The sequence below is a fragment of the Budorcas taxicolor genome, chromosome 21 (genome assembly GCF_023091745.1).
Source record: "Budorcas taxicolor isolate Tak-1 chromosome 21, Takin1.1, whole genome shotgun sequence".
Classification (NCBI taxonomy): Eukaryota; Metazoa; Chordata; class Mammalia; order Artiodactyla; family Bovidae; genus Budorcas; species Budorcas taxicolor.
In genome coordinates this window covers 69,059,359-69,086,706 of record NC_068930.1, presented here as the reverse complement: position 1 = coordinate 69,086,706, position 27,348 = coordinate 69,059,359, and the positions used below count along the sequence as shown (strand labels likewise).

The 27,348-nt window shown below is 46.4% G+C and overlaps 1 protein-coding gene across 1 annotated transcript in view; it reads right to left on the bottom strand.

Moving 5' to 3' along the window:
• WDR25 (WD repeat domain 25) overlaps nucleotides 1-27,348 on the bottom strand; it is a 140,585-nt gene that overhangs the window by 5,324 nt on the left and 107,913 nt on the right. The window lies entirely within an intron of this gene.

Here is a 27,348-nt window from a genome sequence, read left to right as displayed (position 1 = left end):
CCCACACCAACTGGCACGTGGGCCCAGGGAGACACAAAGATGCCCCCTGGCCTCATGACTGGTCCCCTAGGGAGCAGCAGGGGCCGATGAAGGAGAGCTTAGGGAAGGGCGCCACACCTGGCCAAGGGCACATAAGGGCACCATCATGTGATACCCACCAATACCTGGGCCATATTTTGTGCAAGGCTCTTGCTTCTGAAAGTGAAGTCGCTCAGTCATGTCCAAGTCTTTGCGACCCCATGGACTGTAGCCTATCAGGCTCCTCTGCCCATGGGATTTTCCAGGCAAGAGTGCTGGAGTGGATTGCCATTTCCTTCTCCAGGGGATCTTCCTGACCCAGGAATCGAACCCAGGTCTCCCGCATTGCGGGCAGACGCTTTACCATCTGAGCCACCAGGGAAGCCTTGCTTGTGAAGAGTCCCATAATTCATAGCTTTCAAGGCCTTGGCCTGTAGCCCCTTGAGTGGTACCTGCAACATGGGAGCCGGCAGTCTCCAGCTCATGGAGCCAGAATCACAGTACGTTAGCTAGTTTTAAAGACACGCTTTCTTTCTTACATCTTTGCCAACATTCCACACTCTCCCATCTCTAAACTAACGCAATTTCGCATCAAGCCATTGTTCCGCTTTCTTCAGAGCGTTTCATCACGTGAACCTTCCATTCTACAACAAATGGGCTGGTTAGGGGCAGGGTGGGAGTCCCAGCACCGGGGTCAGCAAGTACCTCTGTGCAACAAACTCCAGGATGATTTTAAATTGCAATAGTGAGCAGCAGGCTGTGGGCACAGCGCCTTGGGCCCGCCTGCCAGGCCTGGCGGCCTGTTTCCCAGCTCCCAGGGCGCCACCATGTGGCCACAGCACAAACACAGCTCTCCGGCACCGCGGCCGCCAGTTGGGAAACCACCTGTCTTGACATATATTTCAAAAACTGAAATTTAAAATCTTGCCAGTGTTGCAGACTGAGATATCATAGCATCCTCTTTCAAACATATGTAAGTCAAATTCATGTGAAATGCAGCACTCCATAACTCCAATTTAGACAGAGGGGTATTTTGAGACCCATTCTCCAGATGAGGAACACTGAGGCTCAGAGAGATGCAGGCATTTGCTCAAAGGTGCAGGGCCAGGGCGTCGCGCTTCTGGGGGGTGGAGGGACCCCATCCAGGCCTCCTGCTGGCCAAGTCCTGTCTTGGTAAATGTTGGAACAAATTCCTGGGAGGAGGGTGGGCGACCAACGAGTGCCTTCTTTGAGCCTCTTCAGAAGCAGTCCCCAGTGAGCATGGTTTCTGGGTAGGCCCCCTGAAGCCTGAGGAGTGGTCCAGGGGCAGCAAAGAAAGGGTGGCCATACAGGCCTTGGAAACCAGGCCAGACTGTGCGGCTGCTCCCCAGACAGCACGGGGCTGCCGGCCTCCTTGCCTCCCTCCCTTCCTCTCTCCCTGCACCAGGATCCCGCAGGCCTGCCCTGCCCTCCCAGGCAGCCTTGAGGCTCCTGCAGTATGAGCTAGAAGGAACGCTCCAACTCCCAGCCAGAAGGGCACAGCAGCTGTTTTGCAGATGGATGCTCTGGCCTGCCCACTTGGAGCTAGGGCAGCGGTCTAGGGCCTGTGAACAGACAGGGCACGCCGCCTCAGTGCCCAACATCTGCCCCTATGAGGACACGCTATTCCGACTCACCAAGCACAGCGCTGTCTCAAGACAGGCTTTGGAACCTGCTCTGGTGGGAAGAGCAGGGAGGGGCGGGAGCGAGGCCCGTCACCGGGACCCCGGGGCTCTGGACCCACGGCCCCGCCCATCTGCGGGGCCACGCCTCTCCCCTCGCTTACAAACCCCCTCCCCACCACCAGCCAGCCACCCCCACCTCCACCCTGAGGCCACGTAGGGGCTGCATGCCCTCCTGTCCCCCTTCCCAAAGCTCTCGCCATCACCGCATCCAGGTGAGGAGCAGGGGGCTGAAGGTGGCCGGGGCAGCAAGGGGAGGAGTAAGTCTGACCCAACTCACGACCCTGGACGTGACCGGTGCACCGAGGAGTTTCTCCTCCCATGTCGGGGGCACAAGGCCCCCAAGAGCCCCACCGGCTCACGGAGAATGGCCGCCGGCGGGCACAACCGTGAGGCCCGTGGGCACCGGGACCATCTCCAGCAACGGCACCTCAGTCCCCACATGCACTCAGGAAACGCACTGACCCAGGAAAGTATGGGGAAAGAGGACCGCTCCAGGAGCTCCAGCCGGGGGCAGCGGGAGCACCAGACAATTCATCTCCTGCCGATGCGGGAGGAAGCTTCACCCTGGAGGGCGGCGCGGAAGCCCGGAGGAACAAAGTGCCGGAGTGCTCGGCCCGACCCTGGCAGAACTACCTGCATGCCCACCAACATGCCACCTTGCCTCCCCAAGACAAACTTTTCCAGGAGAATGAAAACCCTTGTTCTGTACTTCCTGAGAATGCATGGAAATGGCCCAATTCATTAGAGCGTCGTAAAATCGAAAGGCCGGGAAACCAGCCGTGTTATGGGTGATCCCTGCCAATAACGGCGCTGTAAGTGGAAGGCTGACCTTTGGAGTGATCGCCACTGAACATGATTGACTTGCCTTCCCAACTGCTCCTGCCCGGGGAGAGAGCGGGAAAGTCATTTGTGCATCTAGTTGGTGGGTTTTATGGCGAACTTAATTACACAGACAGCTGGTGCAGCCCTGCCCCAGGGGCGTGAGACAGCGCTACACGGGCCTGACTAGCTGGATCCAGAGGGGAGCCTTGCTCAGGCTCTTCTGGCAACCGGGGCCTCCATCAGCAGATGCTTGGAGACACTTGGCCAAGAGTCTACGGCTCTGGGAGAAAAGGAAGACGTGATCAAGACACATTCAGTGCAATGAAAACCGCCTGATAACCCTTTAAAAAGTCTGCTTGACCCACGAGACAATCCTGGGTAACTGGGCTGCTCTGGATTCATCTGAAGGCTCAGCTTTCCCTTCCCAGGGTCCCTGCCACGTCCGAGGTTCGTGGGGTTGGAGGGGGCAGGCAAGGCTCCAGTCCAGCCTGCTGACTCACTGGTGCCCAGGGCAGTCCTGCCCTCACCGCGTCTGGTTTCGAATCATCACCACCCGGGGACTGGCCTGGACGACAAGCTTCTACTCAGCGCTGGATCCCGGAGAGAGGAAGGGCTGGGGAAGCCAGTTCCCCTCCTCCCACCTAGGCCCACAGGGACAGCGAGGGAGCCGCTGCTCTGGGCCCCGCAGGACGGCCGAGGCCACCTGACCACCCCGCAGGACGCGGTGCTCCTGTTTGTTTGTCTGGTCACCCTTGGCCAGGACTGGGTCTGCCCACTGCAGGCAGCAGGAAGGTGTGTTGAATGAAGGATAAGTGAGTGAGCAGCTACACAAACAGATGGATGGACAAAAGTACAAGCTGAAAAGCTGCGACCTGTGGCCTCCAGCTGCCAGGAGCATGCCGGCCCTTGGGCATCACGAAGTTCACCATGGGCCCCTCCACGGCCCTCGACATGGAGACAAGCACACTTCAACCTCCAAGGATCTCTGAGGCCGTGGCAGGGAGGTGGGGTGGCGCTCAGTGCATGCATGCACGGCATCGCCAGACATCCAGAGGTGGAAGGGCCAAGCTCTCAGGCAGACGCCCAGGTATCTGAGCGCGATGGCCTGTCTGGCTGCCTGGTCCAGGACAGGCAACTCACCTCTCCGCGCCTCAGTCTCCACACCTGCAAGGTGGGACTAACAACAGGACCTATGGCTCAGGAGGGAAGGACGGCGACCGGCCTGGCCGAGCAGCCAGCACAGAGCAGCTGATCACAATCCTCTTCCCCAGGCCAGCCAGAGCTTGTCCCCGGGATGGGGCCGCGGGTCCTTGGACAAATCCCTCCTCCCCAAACCTCAGTTCCTTCCCCTTGGAAATAAACATATTGGTCTCTTTGGGTTCTGAGACGAGACAAGTCTCTACACAAAGGCATGCTGGAGGGTTGAGCACAGGGCCCCTTTCCGTGGCTTAAAATCAAACAAGGGAAAGTAGCTGGTCACATGGGACAGTGTACACCAAAAGTGCTCTGTGGGTAATTTTTTTTTTAATCAGAAATTTCTATTAACAACAAAAAGACATTATACAAATATGAGAAGAGAGTATGATTAAATTTTTCTACAGCCTGAGACTAGGGGAAGCTATCCTGGGTAGCGCTCCAAGGCCAGAGCACCAAAAGAAAAGATGGCAAATCTAAGTACATGAAAATAATAGTAATAACAACACTAAACACGATTGTATGGCATAAGAAACAGTAATTAAGAGGAATAAAAAAGACAGATGGGAAAGATACTTGAAATTTATAGGTCTTGTTCTTATTTAGTTGGTAAGTCATGTCCATCTCCTTGCGACCCCATGGACTGTAGCCTGCCAGGCTCCTCTGTCCATGGAATTCTCTAGGCAGGAGTATCAGAGTGGGTTGCCATTTCCTCCTCCAGGAGATCTTCCAGACCCAGGAACAGAACCTGTGTCTCCTACACTGCGAGCGGATCCCTAACCACTGAGCCACCTGGGAAGCCCCAGTTTATAGGTCACTACCCCTAATAGTCCCTAATACACAGAGTTTCTAAAAATCGATGAAAAAGACCAATAGCTCTACAGAAAAAATGGGCAAGGGAAATGAACAGAGAGTTCATATGAGAGGGAATGTAATTGTCCTTCAATCCTGCTCATAAGAAATGAAATTTTTAAATTACATGGAGATATCATCTCTTATCAAATTAGAAGACTCCAAAGTTTGACAACACACTCCGTTAGGTGGCTGTGGGGCATTAGTTACACTACACACTGCTGACAGAAATGTAAAATGGTCCTGTCTCCCCAGAGAGAATTTGGGCAACGCCAAGCAAAACGGCATATGCCTTGTTACTCAGCGACATGTATAACCCAGCACCCCGACTTGTAGGAACCGACCCCAAAGTTACAGCAGCAAATCCCAGAAAACAGAAGCATGAGGCTTCCTTCTCCAGGGGACCTTCCCAACCCAGGGCCTGAACCCACATCCCCTGCACTGCAGGCAGATTCTTTACCATCTGAGCCAAATATACAAAAAGGGACTGGTTAAATAGATGTCAGTCCAGGCACGTTCTGGAACGCCATGTGCAATGCTGAGAAAAAGAGTGAGGTCCGCGTCCCTGCCCGTTGTGGGCCAGCTGCCAGGAGACACTGCTCAGTGCAAAGCCAAGGCAGAGAGAGACAGGGCGGAAAGGAAATACAAGAGGTTGGTGTTTACCTCCAAAAAAACAGCAGAAAATAAACCAGAAACTAAGTAAATAAAATCGGTCAGGCTGCCTCTGAAGGGGAGAGGACAGATTGGGGAATTCAGGGCTAGAGGCAGAACCCAGAGGATCTCTACAGAGGGGTAGACAGGAAACATATTAGGGTTTGGAAGCTACACCAGGCACTGTTGCACACTCTGTGTGTGTGTGGTGTGTATTTGTGTGTGTGTGTGTGTGGTGTGTGTTACAGTCATTTAAAAATGTAAAAACCATTCTTAACTCAAGGGCCATACAAAAACAGTGCAGCCAAGATTGGGCCCATGGGCTGTAGTTATCCAATCTCTTCTCCAGAACCATGTCCATATTTTATAAAATTATACAACAAAATTAACTTAAAAGGCAGACTCTAAAATGTGAAAGCAAAATTAAGCAAATAAAATTAACCATCTTGAGCTAGTAGCTTAACCACACAAATAGGATTTATTTTAAAAGACATGAAAGCACAGTAGTTGAAGGTAGATCCTCTGTTGATATACATTATAAACTGAAAAACTAATTTGATGGTAAATCTTAATTGGATATACTTTGCAAACAAAAAGAACTGTGAGAAACCTCACACTGTCTTTGGTCATTACATTGCTAGTGTCAGCACATACCAAAAAAATTGAATTAAGGCAGAGAAAAATAAAATTTTTCAGTATAAAAGATCAAAAAATGTATAAAAACAAAGAAGTTAAAGAAAAACTCTGTAATGCTAAATCTGAATTGGACAAATCAGCATAAACAATGATATATTTTTTCTTAAAAAGTAAAACATTTCCTAGCTCTGTCTGATGGAGGAGGAAATCGCAACCCACTCCAGTGTTCTTGCCTGAAGAACCCCAGGGATGGGGGAGCCTGGTGGGCTGCCGTCTGTGGGGTCGCACAGAGTCGGACACGACTGAAGCGACTCGGCAGCAGCAGCAGCAGCTCTGTCTGAAGGAGCCAAGAAACAATGAGCAAACAGCGCACTCAGATTTGGTTTCTAAGCCGATGAAACCCACAAGAGGCACAGATGACAAAGCAAGGCATCACACTAGCCATCACAACTGTACATGACCTATGTTTAAGAAGGTAGAGGGAAGACTGGGCAAGGCTAGAAGAGACGTGGAGGATACAGGAGCCCCACAGAATTTCTAGCAATGGGATACACAATGTTCGAGGGAAAGGTGCATTAGATGGGGCGAACATCAGATGAGACACTGCAAAAGAGAACGTTACTGAGCTAAAAGACACAGCAAGTGAAAATTCCAAAACATACTGGAAAGAAAAAAGACTGAATTTTTAAAAATGAACAAAATCTAGTTTTAAACCCAAATGGAGCAAACCTACTAGGGCCTCTCACTCTCTTTCATAAATTATAGCTAAAATCTCTGGACACAATCCAAGAAGCAACTACCTGAAGACTTTGCAAAGTAAACAACAGCTGGTAGGCTGAAGAGGGAATCTGAAATTTGAAGAAAGACCAGTATGACAGGTAAGGTTCCAGTCTTTGTTTTAGTTTTGGGGGGAGGGGGGCATTGGGGGTTTGTTTGGGGTTTTCTTTTTTTTTGGCCTTTTAACTCCTGATGTTGACCCACAGACAGACTGAATTAAGGAATTACACAGTAGACATGGACAGCAAAAACTGTAAAATAAATCCATCATCCTGGCCAGAGGAATAAGAAAATGGGTCCTTGTAAGCCAGAGAGTATGGGGGAAAGCTTTAAAATATCTCCTTGCTCTCCTAGCCCTGCCCTGATGCCAACCCCAACAGCTCTGACAGTGCAGGACAAATACCTAAAAACCAGAAGGGAAGAAATCTGAATAGAAGAACCAGGAAAAGAGGGAAAATTTGTGTTATCTTTTCATCTATTTTCTCTGGCCAATTTATGTTGAAGGGGATCCCACTTACGGACATGGTGTGACGAGGCAGCAGGCTAACATTCTCAAAGAACCCCATCTCTGGGCAGGAGAACCAGGAAAGGAAGTTCAGGAAGCCAGGCAGCATAGAAGAAATCCCAAAGAGGAGAAAGCTGAGAACGGAATCCTCTGCTTCTGTATATGAACTGACCACACCCCAGGACAATCCCTAAGTTACCTGTGTGTGGAACACAACCGAAGAAGCACAGCGAAAGCTTTGAGAAGTGACATGACATATTACTGCTGCCCCAGTCTGAAACTAGCCCTTAAGTGGTTCAGCATGACAAAGGTTTTGAATATGGAACTGAAAATAGAGTTACTGCCTACAGGAGAGAAGGAATTCACAATCTGAATCTAACAGGCTTGGTTGCCTATTAAGACAAACAAATCACTATTCTCCACAGGATTTTAACAAGACCAGGATCTTACAACATAATATTAAAAATCACAATATATTCTGAATTTACTTGACATACAAAGAACCAGGAAAATGTAAACAGTACCCATAAGAAAAGTGAAATGATATATGCCAACCCCAAAACGACCCAGATGTTTGGCCCATACTATCAGACACATTAAATAGCTATTAAATAAAAATCCTCAAATAAACATCTATTAAATAATAATCCTCAAGATAAACACCCCTGAAATGAATGGAAAGATGATCTCAACAGAGAAATAGAAATATATAAGCAGTACCATGCATGCTCAGTACTGCCTGACTCTTTGCAACCTCATGGACTCTAGCGCGGCAGGCTCCTCTGTCCATGGGCTTCTTCAGGCAAAAATACTGGAGTGGGTTGTCATTTCCTCCTCCAGGGGATCTTCCCAACCCAGGGACTGAACCCACATCTCCCATGACCCCTGCATTGGCAGGCAGACTCTTTACCACTTGAGCCAATGTGGAAGCCCAGAAATTAAACACACACACACACACACACACACACACACACATATAAGTGAAAGTGACTCAGTCGTGTCTGACTCTTTGTGACCCCACGGACTATACAGTCCATGGAATTCTCCAGGCCAGGAGACTGGAGTGGGTAGCCTATCCCTTTTTCAGCAGAGCTTCCAGACCCAGGAATCAAACCAGGATCTCCTGCATTGCAGGCAGATTCTTTACCAACTGAGCTATGAGGGAAGCCTATATATATATATGCACACACTTATACACATAAACACACACATATATATATACTTTATAGCTTCAAGTAGAAATTTTAGAATAGAAAAAAATATTTTAACAATGGGATGAGCACCATAACAAAATGGAAGTGACAAAAGAAAGGACTGACAAACTTGGAAAAGGATCAATAGAAACATTTTGACCTTAAGAAAAAAATGAGGACTTCCCTGGCGGAGCAGTGGATAAATATCTGCCTGCCAATACAAGCGACACAGGCTCAATCCCCGGTCCAGGAAGATTCCAGTGCCACAGAGCAACTAAGCAACCATGTGCCACAACCCCCAAGCCCGCACTCTGGAGCCTGTGTGTCGTGACCACGGAGCCTGTGCACCACAGCTCCTCAAGTGCACACTGCCAGAGCCTACACTAGAGAACAAGAGAAGCTGCCACAGAGGCCCAAGCTCCTCAACGAGGAGTAGCCCCTGCCCGCCGCAACTAGAAAAGACCCACTCAAAGCAACAAAGACCTAGCACAGTTAATAAATAAATTAATTCATTAAAAGGAAAGAAAGTTAAATCCTAATTTAAAAAGAAAAAATGAGTGAACTCTTACGAACTTGTGAGATAATATCAGAACTTAAATATTTTAGTCAATGGAGTTCCTAAAGGACAGGGATAAGAGTCGTGCCGAAAAGAAAAAATACTGATTGAAGTGTCCAAAATGAGCACACCGAACCTTTACCAAAATAGACCACGTTATAGGACATCAAACAAGTTTCAATAAATTTAAAAGGACTCAAACATACAACGTATGGTGTGTGACCACAATGGAGTTAAATTAAAAATCACTAACAGATATACGGGAGAAGGCAATGGCACCCCACTCCAGTACTCTTGCCTGGAAAATCCCACGGACAGAGGAGCCTGGTAGGCTGCAGTCCATGGGGTCGTGGAGAGTCAGACACAACTGAGCGACTTCACTTTCACTTTTTACTTTCATGCATTGGAGAAGGAAATGGCAACCCACTCCAGTGTTCTTGGCTGGAGAATCCCGGGGACAGGGGGAGCCTGGTGGGCTGCCGTCTATGGGGTCGCACAGAGTCGGACACGACTGAAGTGACTTAGCAGCAGCAACAGATATATAGATATGGAAAATCTCCAAGTATTTGCAATCTAAATTCTCCTAAATAATTCATGGATCAAGAGGAAATATAAAATGTCATCAGAAAATATTCTTAACTGAATGAAAATGAAAAACTATCAACAGTTGTATAATGAAGCTGCAAAACCTAGAGGAAAACTAAAAACAACTGAACATCTATAGCAGAAAAGAATAAAAATCCCCAAAGAAAATAAACCTAAGTTTTAAGCAGAAAAGAAAAAAGTTTAAAACGTAAATTGATCATTTCTTAAAATAAGAGAAATAGAGAAAAATCAGTGATACAAAAATGTATACTTAAAGGTCAACAAAATTGATAAATCTCTATCCAGACTGATAAGAGGAAAAAGGGAAAAGATGCAAATTACCAATACCATGAATGAGAGAAATGAGGTGATATCACTATATATTATACAGATATTTTTTAAATAATTAAAATAGCATGAAAAACTTCATACCAAAAAGACAATATTGATGGAATACATGCATTTCTTGAAGGACAGAAACTACCAAAGGCCACTGAAATAGAAAAAGAACATTGGAATAATCCTATATTTACTAAATAAATTTTATTTGAGGTTTCAAGCCTTCCCAAAAGGAAATTTCAGGCCAAGCCAATTTCATCTCTAGTCAATTCCAGTAATCATTTATGGAAGAAATAATATCAATTATACACAAACTCTTCCAGAAAACTGAAAAGAAAGGTACACTTTCCAAGTTATTTTATAAGGACAGAATTACTCTGATACGAAAACTAGAGAAAATCACTGCAGATGGTGATTGCAGCCATGAAATTAAAAGACACTTGCTCCTTGGAAGGAAAGTTACGACCAACCTAGACAGCATATTAAAAAGCAGAGACATTTGCCAACAAAGGTCCACCTAGTCAAGGCTATGGTTTTTCCAGTAGTCATGTATGGATGTGAGAGTTGGACTGTGAAGAAAGCTGAGCACCAAAGAATTGATGTTTTTGAACTGTGGTGTTGAAGAAGACTCTTGAGAGTCCCTTGGACTGCAAGGAGATCCAACCAGTCCATCCTAAAGGAGATCAGTCCTGGGTGTTCATTGGAGGGACAGATGCTGAAGCTGAAACTCCAATACTTTGGCCACCTGATGAGAAGAGCTGACTCATTTGAAAAGACCCTGATCCTGGGAAAGATTGAGGGCAAGAGGAGAAGGGGGCAGCAGAGGGTGAGATGGTTGGATGGCATCACCGACTCAATGGACATGGGTTTGGGTGGACTGTGGGAGTTGGTGATGGACAGGGAGGCCTGGCGTGCTGCAGGTCATGGGGTCGCAAAGAGTCGGATACGACTGAGCGACTGAACTGAACTGAATACTAGACAAAGATATTATAAGAAAAGAAAAGAATAGATCAATATCCCTCATGAATACAGATTTTAAAATTCTTACATTTTAGCTAGTAGAATCCAAATTATGTAGAGAAGATAATATGTCATAATTAAGTGAGACTTATCCCAGGATTACAAGGTTGCTTTAATATTTGGAAATCTTTCAAGAAAATTCACCATATTAACACAATAAAAGAGAAAAACTACACTACCCCTTCAACAGATATGAGAAAGGCATTTGACAAAATGCAGTGGTGATTCAAAATAAAAGCTCTCAACAAACTAGAAATAAAAGGGAACGTCCTCAAACTGGTAGGAGCGTCTACCAAAAAACAACAAAATACTACAGCTAACATCACACATGACTATGGAAAAGAATATTTTTCTTCTAAGATTGGAAATACGGCCAGTATGTCTTTTTTCAACATTTCTAAGTCAGCACTGTTCTAGAGGTCTCAGCCAGTGCAATAAGGTAACAGGCGGCAGTGTTTCAGTCACTGAGTCGTGACCGACTCTCGTGACTCCGTGGACTGTAGCCCACCAGGCTTCTCTGTCCTTAGGGTTCTCCAGGCAGGCATATTGGAGTGGGTTGCCATTTCCTTCTCCAGGGGCTCTTTCCCACTCAGGAACTGAACCTGGGTCTCCTGCATTACAGGCAGATTCTTTACCGACTGAGCTACAAGGGAATCCAAGGGAACAGGAGGAAGAAGGAAAGAAGAAATTACATCTAAATTAGGAAAGAACCATTTAAGCTGCCTTTATTCACAGATGACATGATCGTCTTTGCAGAAATAGAATCTACAAAGAAAGAAGCAACTAGAATACGTGAGCTTAGCATAGTTGCAGAATTCAAGGTAAATATACAAATATCCACGATATTTTTATATTTTAACCATGGATAAGCAGAAATTGAGAAATACTTCTTACAAAAGCATAAAAATATATAAATACTTATGGATAAACCTAACAAAAATGTGAAAGATTTAATTATATGGAAAAATATACAATGATTATGGATTGGAAGACTCAAAATTGTTAATAATTCAATGCTCCCTCAAATTGATCTGCAGTTTAAGTGCAATATCATTCAAAGTTCAAGCAGGCTTTTCTTTTTTTGTAGAAACTGACAAAGTGATTGTAAAATTGAAATGTAAATTCAAAGAAGCTAGAATAGTCAAAACAACTTTGAGAAAGAAAAAGAATTGAGAGACTTACATTACCTGATTACAAGACTCATTGTAAGATTACAATAATGAGAACAATAGGGCATTGGTGTAGAGACAGACAAAGAAAACAATGGAATTGAAGAGACCGTACCAAAAAGACCTACATGCATTCAGTTATCTGATTTTCCACAAAGGCATAAAGTCACAGATACTGTTTCCAACAGATGTTGCAACACTACTGAATATCTATTTGTAAAACCATTAACTTCTATCCATACCTTGTACCGTATATAAAAATTAATACAAAATGGACCACAGACTAATAAAAAGCCCAAATCTATACAATTCCTGGAAGTAAACAGGAGCAAATCTTTGTGGCCTTGAGTTATACAATTTACTTATATTGAGCACCAATAACAAATGTTGATAAACTGGACTTTACTAAAAAAAATTTTAATTTGCTCTTAAAAAGCTGTTATGAGAATGAAAATACAACCTGTAGACTGTGAGGAAGGCTCTACAAATCACACATGTGATAAGTGTCTTATGTTCTAAATATAAAGAACACTAAAAACTCAGTATACAAAAGCAATCTGATTTTTAAAATGAGCAAAATATCTGAACAGACCATCAAAAAAAAAAAGAAACAGATGGCAAGCAAGCTCAGGAAAACATACTCAATACCATTAGTCATTAGGGAAATGCATAGTAAAATCACAGTGAGATAACACATTACATACATTTTAGAAGGTCTAAAATCAGAAAGATTGACCATACCAAATGTTGGCTAAAATAGAGAACAATGGAACCCTCACACAATGTCAGTGGGAATGTAAGAGTGCAACCATTTGGAAAACTGACAGTTTCTCTAAAAGTTAAACATACACCAGACGTGACCCAGACATTCCCCTCCCAGGTATTTATCCAATGCCTCAATCAGTTCAGACCTCCATGATACAGTACCACAGACTTACACAACAGACATTTATTTTCCCACAGTTCCAGAGGCTGGAAGTCTGAGATCAAAGTGCCAACGGAACTGAGGCCCATCTCTTTGGCTTGAAAATGGTGCTCTCTTTTGTGTCCCCATGTGGCCTTTGCTCTATGCAGCACACAGAGAACGCTCTGGTGAAGTTCCTCGTCTTAAAAGACACCAGTCTCTACTTCCCGGTGGTAAGGTGGATGAGAATCCACCTGTCAATACAGGGGACACGGGTCTGATTGCTGGTCCAGGAACATTCCACATACCATGCGGGAACTAAGGCCCATGAGCCACAACTCCTGAGCCCACATGAGGCAATTCCTGAAGCCCATGTGCCTAAAACCTGTGCTCCACAACAAGAGAAGCCACTGCAAAGAGAAACCTGCGCACTGCAACAAAAGCCCAGCGCAAGCAAAAAATAAATGAAAAGACATAGTCCCACTGGATTAGGGCCTCACTCTTAGGACCTCATTTATATGATCTGAATCAACCCCCTTATGATTATACACTGGAAGTGACAAACAGATTCAAGGGATTAGATCTGATAGACAGAATGCCTGAAGAACTATGCCAAAGAATGTTCAAACTACTGCACAGCTGCACTCATTTCGCATGTTAGTAAGGTAATACTCAAAACACTTCAAGCTAGGCTTCAACAGTACATGAACTGAGAAATTCCAGATATACAAGCTGGATTTAGAAAAGGCAGAGGAACCAGACATCAAATTGCCAACATCCATTGGATCATAGAAAAAGCAAGAAAATTTCATAAAAAACATTGACTGAACAACAACTTAGGTCCTCATTTAACCTTAATTAGGTTGTTAAAGGCCCTGTTTCCAAATATAGTCACATTAGGGGTTGGGGCTTCACCTCATGGATTTGCAGGGGGTGCAGGGAAACACAGTTCTGTCCGTAACACCTAAGGAAATGAAAACATGTATCCACACAAAGGCTTGTTCACTGTACTTTGTTTGTAATAACTAAAACCTGGAAACAACCCAGTGTCCATCGATAGGTAAGAAGGTACACTGTGCAACAGCCTTAAAATGGAATACTACTTAGCAACACAAAGGAAGGAACTATTACCGATACTCGGCAAAGCGGGTCCATCTCAAAATAATTATGCTGAATTGGGGAAAAAAAAAGTCATGCAAAAAAGAGTTACCTGCCATATGACCAAAAATGGAAACTAACTTCTAATGACAGGGAACAAATCAGTGGAGGCATTAAGAAGGGGCACAAAGACACTTGAAGGTTATGGGTGTATTACAGATCCCGGTGATGGTTTCATGGGTGTATGTGCACGTCACCACTGTATACTTCAAACATGTGCTATTTATTATATGCCAATTATGCTTCCATAAAGGTAATTTTTAAAGGGCTGACATGGGGAAAATGAAGGCAAAACAAAGACTTTTTTGATAAACAAAAACTGAGAATTCACAACCAGCAAATCTACACTACAAGAAATGTTAAAGGTAGTTCTTCAGACTGAAAGGTAATAATAGTAGATTGGTACTCAGATCAACAGGAAGAAATGAAGACACTAACAGCCAATTAAAAAATAAATTGAAAGAAATAATGATAAGAGTAATTTTATTTCAACAAATCTGACAACTTAGGTGAAATGGACAAAATCTTTGAAAGAAAAAAAATTTACAAAAATGAAGAAGAAATAGAACACCTGAATAGCCTATATATACACTTTCTAAATTTACTCTTTATGTCATATTGGGATACAGTTGATATGCAATGTCTTGTTAGTTTCAGGCATACAGCAAAGTGACTCAGTTATACATACACATACACCCATTCTTTTCCATAGAAAAAGCAAGAGAATTCCAGAAAGACATCCACTTCTGCTTCACTGACTACGCTAAAGCCTTTGACTGTGTGGATCACAGCAAAGTGTGGAAAATTCTTAAACAGATAGGAATACCAGACCTGCCTCCTGAGAAATCTGTATGCAGGTCAAGAAGCAAAAATTAGAGCCAGACATGGAACAACAGACTGGTTCCAAATGGGGAAAGAAGTATGTCTAGTCTGTATATTGTCACTCCGCTTATTTAACTTCTATGCAGAGTACATTACACAAAATGCCAGGCTGGATGAATCACAAGTTGGAATCAAGACTGCCAGGAGAAATATCAGCAACCTCAGATATGCAGATGATACCACCCTAACGGCAGAAAGTGAAGAGGAACTAAAGGGCCTCTTGATGAAAGAAGAGAGTGAAAAGAGCTGGCCTAAAACGCAGGATTCAAAAACGAAGATCATGGCATCCAGTGCCATCACTTCATGGCAAATACATGGTGAAACAATGGAAACACTGACAGATTTTCTTTTCTTGGGCTCCAAAAGTACTGCAGACAGTGACTGCAGCCACGAAATTAAAAGATGCTTGCTCTTAGGAAGAAAAGCTATGACAAACCTAGATAGTATATTAAAAAGCAGAGACACCACTTTGCCAACAAAGGTCCATATAGTTAAAGCTATGTTTTTTCCAGTAGTCATGAATGGATGTAAGAGCTGGACCATAAAGAAGGCTGAGTGCCAAAGAATTGATGCTTTTGAACTGTGGTGTTGGAGAAGACTTCTGAGAGTCTCTTGGACAGCAAGGAGATCAAACCAGTCAATCCTAAAGGAAATCAACCCTGAATATTCACTGGAAGGACTGATGCTAAAACTGAAGCTCCAGTACTTTGGCCATCTGATGTGAAGAGCTGACTCACTGGAAAAGGCTCTGATGCTGGAAAAGATTGAGGGCAGGAGGAGAAGGGGGCAGCAGAGGATGAGGTGGTTGGATGGCATCACTGACTCAATGGACTTGAGTTTGAGTAAACTCCAGGAGATGGTGAAGAACAGGGAAGCCTGGCGTGCTGCAGTCCACGGGGCCGCGAAGAGTCGGATACGTCTGAGCAAATGAAATGATCTGAACTAACTGATATATGAGAAACAAACAACTGGAAAATAAAAATTTTCTTAAAAACCCATTTACAATGGTTTTCAAAACCATGAAATACTGAGAAATAAATTTAATGTAATATGTGAAATCTCTGAACACTGGAAACTACAAAACCCTGCTGAGAGACACTAAAGAAGATCTAAATAAACAGAGAAATATAACGGTCACGAGTCAGAAGACTCAATATCATTAAGATGTCAATTCTTTTGATATTGATCTGTTTATTAAGTATAATCCTAATCAAAATACCAGGAGGCACTTTTTTTTTTTGTAGAAAGTGACAAAATGACTACAAAATTGAAATGGGATGATAAAAACCTAAAATAGCCAGAAAAAATTTTGAAAAAGGAAAACAAGGTTGGAGGATTTGAACGATCCAATTTTAAGAACTACTGTAAAACTACAGTAAGGGGAAAGATAGCTATATTAATCAATGAACAGGACTGAGAACCCAGAAAGCGACCCGTGCGTACATGGACAACTGGTTTTCAAACAGAGGTCCAAAAGCAATCTAATGGGGAAAGGAATGTCTTTTCAACAAACGGTGCTAAAAGAGCTGAGCATACACTGCGTGACAAAGCTCAACAAATCTTACCTTGTACTAGACACAGAACTTGACTCAAAATGGACCCAAGACTTAAAAATACAAACAAAAACTATGAAACTAAAAAAACACAGGAGAAGGTCTGCGCAACCTTAAAGTGGGCAAAGATTTCTCCGCTAGAACACACAAAAAAGCCATGGAATGGGAAAAAAACATACAAAGAACTCCTGGACCGTCATCATCATCCTCACTATTATTATCACCTTAAATATGGCCGACAAACCCATGAAAAGGTGAGCAGCATCATTCGCCATCAGGAAAATGAAATGAAAGCCACGAACAGATACCACTTACACATCCACTACAATGGCTAAAATGGACAAGACTGACCACGCCAAATGTTGGTGAGAATGGGGGACAACTGAGACCTTCCTACACTGCTAATGGGAATGCAGAATGGTACAACCACTTAACAGGCTAGCAATTTATTATAAGTGCAAACATATACATACAATACCACCTAATGGCTACACTCCCAGTTACATAAAAGAGAAGTGGAAATACATACCCATACAAAGACCTTTTTCATGAACAGTCACAGCAGCTTCATTTATATTAGTCATAACCCAAAACTGGAGACAACCCAGAATGCCCATCAATAGGTAAATGGATAAACAGACTGATATAGTCATACCCTGGAATATGACTCGGCAATAGAGAGGAATAATGAGACACAGCAATGTGGATGAATCCCAGACAATTATGCTAAAAGAAGCCAGGTACGAAAGAGTATCTACTGCATGATTCCATTTATACAGAAGTCCAGAAAAAACGCATCTTTAGTGACAGAAAATAGATCAGTAGCTACCAAAGGGCTGAAGCAGAGGAAGAGATTTACTGCAAAGGGGCGGGAGGGAACCCGTGAATGATGAAAATGCTCTGTATCCTGATTGCAGTGGTGGTTCCGCAAATGTATACACCTGTCAAAACTCATTGATTTGTGCACAATAATGGGTGGCAGTTAACTGTATTAAGTTGTAATATAGTTGATTTTTTTAAAAAAAGGTTCAGAAGCCTACTTAAAGGAGGCTCAACTCACCAAATACTGGGCAATTTGAGCACTGGAATAATAAGAGCCACAACTGATTGACTTAATCAAATATGTTATAAAGACAAAAATTCATAATGATACAAAAAAAAAAAAGAAAAAGTCCATGAAAACCTAATTAGGTACTTTTAGAGATGCTAGGGAAGCAACTCATTATTCTGAAAACTTGTAAATAAAGGAAAAGACTCAAGCTTTTCTCTTGCCTTTTCTGTCCTCAGGGTAGCTAAGTTTGAAAGCAAAGCTTTCTCTGTAGAAGTAGTCCGGTATTCTACAACCTCTAATGAATTTGTAGATCTCGACAGTGATCATTAGTAACTACTGAGATCATTAGGTGAAGACCTGATGAGGATTTTATAAATGGGATGCCAGGCAGACAAGCCCTGAACTCCCTGATGAATCACATCATCATCAAAAGTGGCTCAACCAGACGTTGGGGGCCTCCTGATGGAAGAATGTACCATGACCTGTTCTTCAAAAAACAGAGCCTGAATCTGATCAAATATTCTTGAAAAGGGGAAGAGAGAAAAAAAGGAAAAAATCCCTGAATCTTATCAAGCATCTATCATAGGTACTACCTGGGAGCTTATTAGAAATGTATCTTCTCTGACCCCACTCCAGACCCACTGAGTCAGAATTAGAATCAGAGTAACAAGTTCCCCTGGTGATTTGTGTGCACATCGCAGCATCAGAAGCCCTGTCTAGCCTCAGCTCCCAGTTTATAAGACATGCAGGGAACAGAAGAATGTGCTAGATGACACCACGGGGGATGCAACAAGGAAAATGAAGGATGAACAACCAATGTATTCCCCCATAAATAAATTACAAGGAAGGAAAGTAACCCAGAGATTGAACAAGGCTTAAGAGATTTATCAACCAAATGTTCAGTTCCTCATTTGAACAAGGCAACTGTTTTAAGTATGTTTAAAACCATGAGGCAATCAGGGCAACTGAAATATGGATTAAATATCTGATGATATGAAGGAACTATTGCTAAATTGTTAGAAGGACAATGGTATTATAGCAATCTTTTTCAGTCTTTATCTTTTAAAGAAGTAAGAGTGTGTGCAAATGAAATACTGGGCTTCCCAGGGGGCACTAGTGGTAAAGAAGCTGCCTGCCAATGCAGGAGACAAGAGATGCGGGTTCGATCCCTAGGCTGGGAGGAGGGCATGGAAATCCACTCCAGTATTCTTGTCGGAGGAATCCCCATGGACAGGGGAGCCTGGCGGGCTACCGTCCTTAGGGTGACAGAGACTCGGACACGACTGAGCGACTTAGCACACACGCACAAATGAAATACTAGCATGTTTATGGGATTCGCGTCAAAATAATTCAGCAGTGGGGGTGGGGAGGGAGAGACTACTGGGGAAAATGAGTAGGATCAGAGCTAAAAGAAGCCTGGCCATATGTTCATAATTGTTGAAACTGGGTGCTGGAGGTTCATTAAACAATTTCTCTACTTTGGTATATATTTAAATGCTTCAATAATACAAAGTTTCCTTAAAGTGCTCTGTGGGGAGGAATGAGCTTCACAAATGGGGCCGGAAACAACAAGCAGAGGGAGGACCTGAGGAAACCTCACAGCAGGCACAGCACAGGCATAATTAAAGCAAAACCACAGCTACAGCAACATACATCTGTCTTGTCTCGTCCGGAGTGTGGTCCCACCCTGCCAGCAGGGCTCCAGTGGTCTTCAGAGGTAAGGCCGAGTCACCAAGGCTGGAGGCAACACTGTGCTGCGTAAATGAGACTCTGGAGCTCGGTGATGCTCCTACCTAGGTGCCAGTGGTTTCTATAGAAACCACCAGAGAATGGTATTTCGGAGAGCACAAAGCGTCTCCACTGGTCTCCACCAGCTTTGTTCACACTTACCCATCAGCATCTGAGATCCAGCCTATCAAAGCGGGCCTCGTGGCTCACTTTTTAAAATAGGTACAGCTCATTATAAGGCACCTGCTCTCAAACGTTTCCAAGGAAACAGAGGCCCCAAGACGCCCTTCTCTAAATTCATTAGCATTTAACAGCCCTTAATGAGGCTTAAAGATGGCGCGCTTTAATAACCATATGCTGGGGGAGGACACCTTTCCCTTTGGCATTTAGGTATAACTGATGAGCTGGCTTAGGCTCCTGGAGGACCAGCCTCTGCTCCGAGCCTTCCTTAAAGGCAGAGTCGTGAGCACTAGGGGTGTCCGCGTGCCTGGGGAGGGCTCCTTGTCCCGAAAGCCTCCCTTGAGGTGCTCAGCCCTGGACCCCAACCTACACATGGCCAGGGTGGAGGCCCTGCACTGATATCCGGGCTAGCCTTGACTCCTGACTCTCCTCTACACACACACACACACACATACACACACACACACACACACACACACACACACCAACTTACACACTCACACACCCTGTGTGCACTTCAGTCACACAGACGCCTCACTGTTCCCTTATGTGTCAAGCCCCTCCATGCCTCTGTGCCATGGTGCATTCCTTATGCCTAGAATTCCTTACCCTGACTTGCTGCCTAGAAAACTCCTATGCATCCTTTAAAACCCTCTGTCAACTGAGCCTCCCAAAGAGCCAGACAGACTCATCAGTTCCTTCCTCTGCAGGCCTTCCACCATTCCCCCATGACAACTACCATCACTCTACTCTCTAAGTGTCTGATTCTGTCCCCTCCCCTTGGCTGTGAGCTCAGGGCTAGGCGTGGGGATGAGCCCCTTTCCCCTCTATCCCACAGCTACTCACCATTCAGCAGGTATTTGGTGAGTGTTTGAAGGCTCCCTGACGAATGGATGTAGACTGAACAGCTCCAGGGCCCTGGGGAGTCAGTCAGCAGGTGCTGGGAGGGGAAGCCCCTGTCTAGGGGGTTGCAGCTCCCCCTGGGGAGAGGGTGCTGACCCCTCACAGCATGTGGCCTCAGCCGAGCCTCCCCAGCGACACGCGACAGAGAAGGGCCCTGCTCCATGCAGACCTCATCTCAGAGTCCAGCCCCTGCCGGACAGATGGGGGGACTGAGGCCCAGAGGACGGGGTGCTGAATGTGGGGCTCACCAGGGCCACTTAGGCCTTTCCCAAGGGGGAGGCGTGGGGAAGCAGAGGAGGAGACTGTCCTTCGGACGACTTGGAGAGGAGGAAGCCGCCACCAGTATGGGGGTGGGGCATGTGGGAGGGCAAGGGCCTCCCACCTCTCCCTCTCCACGCCCCCTGAAATTGTTGGGCTCACGCCGGAGGCTAGGCTCCTCTACTGCCTCCAAGCAGCAGCAGGATCTGCCTCCTGGGGACCTTCTTCCTCGGCGGGACACCCACAGTGGGGCCCGAGGAGATGACGGAGTGAACGGGGGGTGCTGGTTACTGGGGCAGGTCATGAGCCTCCGGCCTGAGGGAGCAGGGGATGAGGGGACCCTGGAGAGAAGCAGCCAAGTGTGTCTCACTCTCCAGGAGCTCCAGGGAACCCAGGAAACTCCCCCACCCCTGGCCACCTCTGGGTCGAGCCTGTGTGGCCACCTTCCTCTGTCTCTCGGGCGGTTTAGTGACCAGTCTCTTGGGAATCACAGGACCAGCAACAGCTCCTGGGCGCCTGGGGCTGGGTTGCCACCGAGGCACCTCCTAAGGGCCCGCTCTCCACTCGTCCCTCCATTCCAAGCCTCCATAATCACTAGGCAATAATTAATTCATTTCTCTCCTTTAAAAATTAATCAAAGACAAGGGAATGTATATCTGAGCCTCTGATCAGCCCGAGAGGACCCCTGTTATCGCACTGGGTTAGAACACCTTCGACCGAAAGCAGGCACTTGACATTTTGGTCAGGTGCGCTGCCTGGCTGGGGGGAAAGCACGACCTCCACTGAGCTTCTAGCAAAACTGAAGGCAGCTGGTGAATGCCGATCACTGCAGGCTCGTAGAAAGCACGGCCCCGCAGTGACTGTCTGAGAAGCCCCAGGACAGCAGGGAGCATTAGCTGAACACCTACTGTGTGCGTGCACCTTGCCAGGTGCTTCCCCTGTGACCCCGCTCCATGCTCACAACCGCCCTGGGGGTGGGGATCCCCAGCCCCGCTGTGCAGATGAGGACACCAGGCACAGAGACGTAATGGGCCGGCCGGTGATCACCCTGCTGGGTGGAGGCAAAGTCAATGCAGCTGACACTGGAGCCCCCCTACCCCACCCCACTGCACCCCACAGGCTGCCCAGCCAGGGGCAGAGAGTAGCTGCTCAATTAGTGCCTGCTGGATCTGAGCCGGATCTGAACACGACCCATGGAGAGGCCGTCACGTTGGAAACAACTGTGAAATTTCAAATTACGGCTGCAGAACACGAGGGAGAGGAAAAAAAGCAGAAATAGACAATTACACGTGTATCCACGTTGCTGATCCTCTCAAGTGAAAAATTGGTTTTCCGCACTGTACAATGGAGGCATGAATTAAGACCGGGTTCTAACAATGCAGCCGCCCCCAAGGCGGCCCGGCTCAGTGGTGCCCGCGCCCCTCTGCTGTGCCCAGCGTGCACGCCTCTCTTCCAGGCATCTCAGACCCTCCGGAGACCATGGGGGCAGCACGCAGAGGCTCAGGCCTGCCCAGGGCAGGAGGGACAGAGAGTGTGGGGCTGTCCTGCCTGGGCCTGAGAGGGGGAAACCAGAGCACAATGGCCTTTGCCCCCTGAGACCCAGTCCATGGCCAGGACAGGGGCCCCGGAAGGAAGCAGGCCCCCAGTTAGGCAGTCCCCTCTCACTCCACCTCTCCCCAGCCTCCAGCCCATCCCTCTGAACCAGACCTTCCCTGAGGGTGGTGAGTGTTCATACATCTCTCTTATGCCCCAAATAAGCCAGCTAACCCACCAGCCCTGTTCGTAGGGTACACACTGGTCATCCCTTAGGGAAGGAAGCGGCCAGTGGAATCCAGAACCTAAAACCACACGCACCCTTAGATCAAGTCTGCATCCGGGGGGTCTCCCCTGGTGGTCCAGGGGTTAAGAATCCGCCTTCCAATGTGAACTGGTACAGCCACTCTGGAGAACAGTATGGAAGCTCCTCCAAAAACTAAAAGCAGAGCTACCATGCATGCGTGCTCAGTTACCTCAGGCGTGTCCAGCTCTGTGCGACCCCGTGGACTGCAGCCCGCCAGGCTCCTCTGTCCATGGGCTTCTCCAGGCAAGAATACTGGAGTGGGTTGCCATGCCCCGCTCCAGGGGATATTCCCGACCCAGGGAAGGAACTCAAGTCTCCTGCATTGCAGGTGGATTCTTTACCGCTGAGCCAGTGGGGAAGCCCAGAGCACCATATGACTCTGCAATCCCACTCTTAGGCACATACCCAGAGAAAACCATGATCTGAAAGGACACATGGACCCCGATGCTCACTGCAGCACTGCTTACAATAGCCTAGACGTGGAAGCAGCCTAAACGTCCGCTGACAGAGGAATGGATAAAGAAGATGTGCGTGCGTGTGTGTGTGCGTGCGTGTGTGTGTGTGTGTGTGTGTGTGTGTGTGTGATGGAATATTACTTAGCCATTAAAAAGGATCCCGCCACACATTTTGCAGCAACATGGATGGATCTAGAGACTGTCATCCTGAAATCTGATGGAGAAGGAGAAACATCATATGACATCCCTTATATGTAGAATCTTTTTAAAAAATGATACGAGTGAACTTACTTACAGAACAGAAGAGACTCACAGACTTGGAAAATGAGCTTACCATTGCTGGGGGAAAAGGGATAGTTAGGGACTTGGGGAAGGTCATGTACACCCTGTTACATTTAAAATGGATAACCAACAAAGACCTACTGTATAGCTTATGGAACTCTGCTCAACAGTTATGTGTCAGCCTGGATAGGAGGGGGCTTTGGGGGAGAATGGATACACGTATATGTATGGCTGAGTCCCTTCAGTGTTCACCTGAAATTACCACCACATGGTTAATCAGGTATATCCCAACACAAAATAAAAGGTTTAAAGAGAAAAAATAAAAAGAATCCACCTTCCAATGCAGGGGACGTAGGTTCAACCCCTGGTCGGGGAAGTAATATCCCACATGACACAGGACAGCTCAACCCGCGCACTCTGCAACCCATGTGCCGAAACTAGAGGGCTCACATGCCGCAGCTAAGCGCCCCGTGCCTGTCACAGCCAAATAAATATATTAAAAGTCTTTAAAGTCTGCATCTGGGAATTTACATACAGAGATGTTTACAAACTGGGAATATGATAAACACCCAATAATTAGAGGACCGGTTAAATCCCTTATAGGATATTGGGTAACTATTAAAAAATTACATCATCCAAAAACTTTTTAACCATACAGAAACACTAATAATGTATTAAGCAGGGGAAAATCATCTAAAGATGTAAACATACGCATTAAAAAACTGGAAGGAAGGACCCCAACTGTCAACGGCGGTGCTGGGTGTGTTGAAATTGAATGGTTATCTTCCTCATTACAGTTTCCTGTTTTCCGAGGAGGCTGCAAAGAGCGCAGATTACTTCCGTAATGAAAACGCACGTCCAGAGCACAGCCTCCCTCTCTGCTCTCTCGTCACAGGCACACCCGACGCCCTTTTCTGCCTCCACTGATGCACGCTGCTGGCATCCTGAGTCCCCGCCCCCAACAGCTCTCAGCCCTGGACCCAGCTCTCCTCCCAGGTCTCCGGCTGCTCCTTCACGAGCTCCTCGTCCTCTATCCTCTTTGGAAAATAACATGCCTGCTCTTTTACTCTTAAGAGTAAATCCCATGCGTGGCAGACAAGTCAAATAGTCTGGGAAGGTGTGAAGTCCCCCAGGCATGTGAGGTGGTGGCTGTGGGGAGGGCTTGGGGAAGGCTGGGCACTCAGAGGCACAGCTGGTGGCCGAGGCAGGGCTGTCCTCACCAGGAAGGCAGGCCTGGACCTGCCCTCATGGGCAGTGCAGGGTCGGGAAGGGCTCTGAGCCCAGAGGTACACGGGTTTGGATTTGTGTTTCCCGAAGATGACCTTGCGGTGTGGAAGACAGAAGGGGTGGACGATGGGCAGCGCTGGGGTCCCCGGGGAAGAGGGTGAGGAGCCAACCTGGTGAGGATGAGAGACAGCAGGCGTAAGGGGAAGCGATGGGGCCGCAGCCGGCCCACCTGGGCCCTGGTTCATATCAGGAAAAGACCCTCCTTCCAGTGAGATCATCCCTGATGAGGGCAGGGCTGGGCCAGTGGAACACTGGCCGGATTCCAGCACTCAGCCACCCGCTGACCACGTGCTTGTGTGCAAAGACAACCTGCACAACCTCATGTGTCAGCCCCAGAGGAGGGAAGCACAGGGTATGGTGGGGGGTGTGGGGGTGGTGAGGGGACGGCAGTCCTGAAACTGCCACCGAGGTTTCCCACTTGGTCTAGCAACTCAGTGGATTAAAGATGCCAAGTGCAGGCGTGAGGCATTTCCTGTAGCTTCTTTGAATCCAGAAAACTAGGGAGATGGCCTACACATGAAAGGTGCTTGGCAAATGTTCAGGGAATAAATGAATGAAACAAGCCAGATAACCAGACCTTTCTTTAAAAAAAAAAAAAAGTAAGTGACAGGCTATAATTAAAAACTGAGAAATCTGCGTGATGTGAAAAGGATGTGCAGGGGGTGGTGAGGAGAGACGTCCACCGTTCATCTCCTCCCTGAGTCCACGGGATGAGTGGACTGCTCAGCACAGTCTAATTACAGGAGGCCCTGCCATTTCCTCCCTCACAGTCCACCGCCTTTCTCAGCTAGCGCGCTGGATCCGCAGACAGACACCAGGCAGGCTCCTCGTCAGGGCCGGCGGGGACCGCTGTGGCCGCTGGCAGAGTGGGCCCACTGACGGGGCTCACAGGACGTCCACGTGCCAAGAACGCACTGTAGTCAGCACCACCCTCGGGGCGGGAACTTGGATCGCGTGAACTTTAAGTCATAGAATCTCTGCAGAGTTTGGTTGCAGATTCACGAAGGTGGGTATGATCATTTATTTGAGTAACACGGAGCCACTGACCCCATGCCAACAAGACGGGGTCTGGGGACATGATGCCAGGTTGGACGAGCCCTCACATTCCAGTGGAGCGGGAAGCTGATACTTGCCAAGAAGCTACAAGCCGCAACAAGGGAGGGAAGGGGGGCAGTGGGGCTTAAGGAAAAGGTCCTGGAGAGGAGACAGCTGTGGACACCCGCAGGACAGGAGGCATTGCACCAACGGAAGTGGGGACATTCAAAGCCAGGAGGAAAACACCCACCTGGGGCCACGTGGGGTCCAGCAAGCCCACCAGAACCCCTCGCCCCACTGATTACAACTAAAACTCTGGGGAAAATGCAGAAAGCAACTCCCCGAGGACTCTGAAAGTAAACATAAGCTAATAGACCCCAGAGAGAGGGTGAAACCTGCAGACATGATTAGCACAAAGGTGAGAAGCTATTTTCTTTTCCGGTTCTTTTTTTCCCCCTTCTTATTTTCTCTAATAGCTTTGACATACGAGCAGGCCCTGGGTGGAGCTCTGGTGGCAGCTTCAAAATACACAAGTGAAAAAGGACAAGACTGAAAAGAGAAACACACGAGCCCATGATTGTAGTTGGCAACTTCAACACTCCTCTCCCAATAACTGAAAGAACACGTAGACAGAAAAATCAGCCAGGATCTAGAAGAACTAACTGAACAATCCCGTCATCTAACTTGATCAAACCGTCATTTGCAGAACACCCCACCCAATAACAGCAAGACACACATTCTTGCCAAGAGCATACGGAATAGTCAATGAAACAAAACATATTCTGGGACATGAAAGTACTGAAATCATACAAAGTATGTTTTCTGAGCATAACAGAATCAGTAAACAAAGAAGTTAGTAACAGAAAGATAACAGGAAAATCCCTATATATTTAGAGGCTAAATTTTGTTGTTGTTGTTTAGTTGCTAAGTCATGTGCGACTCTGCAACTACATGGACTTCAGCCCATCAGGCTCTTTTGTCCATGGGATTCTCCAGGCAAGAAGACTGAGTAGTAGGTTGCCATTCCCTTCTCCAGAGGATCTTCCTGACCCAGGGATCGAATCCGTGACTGCCGCATTGGCAGGCAAACTCTTTACCTCCGAGCCACCGGGGAAGCCCAGAAGCTAAGTAACAAGTTCTAAATATCCCATATGTCAAAGAGGATGTTAAAACTAAGATTAGATAATATTTTTTAATTGCATGAAAATTTAAATGTTGCACATCAAGATTTGTGGAGTGCTCTTAGAGGGAAATGTATAGCATTAAAATGCTTATGTTAAAAAGGATTTTGAATCAATAATCTAAATTGCTGCCTTAAGAAATAAGAAGAGGAAGAGCAAATTAAACCCAAAGCAAGTAGAAGAAAATAAATCTCTAGCCACACTAAGGAAAAAAAAAAAAAGGCATAAATATCTATATCAGGAATGAAAAAGACAGAACCTAAAGACATCAAAAAGGATAAAAAAGGAATATTATGAACAAGTTGGGGCTTCCCTGGTGGCTCAGACAGTAAAGGAGACCCAGGTTCCATTCCTGCGTCGGGAAGATCCCCTAGAGAAGGGGATGGCTGCCCACTCCAGTATTCTTGCCTGGAGAATTCCATGGACAGAGGAGCCTGGCAGGCTGCAGTCTACGGGGTTGCAAAGAGTCGGACACGACTGAGCCATCATCGCTTTCACTTCATGAAAAAGTTTATGTATATAAATTTGATAACATAGATGAAACAAACCAATTCTTTGAGAAACACAAACTACCAAAGCTCATTCATGAAGAAATACAGTCTGCACAGATCTATATAAAACCTGAAGGAGA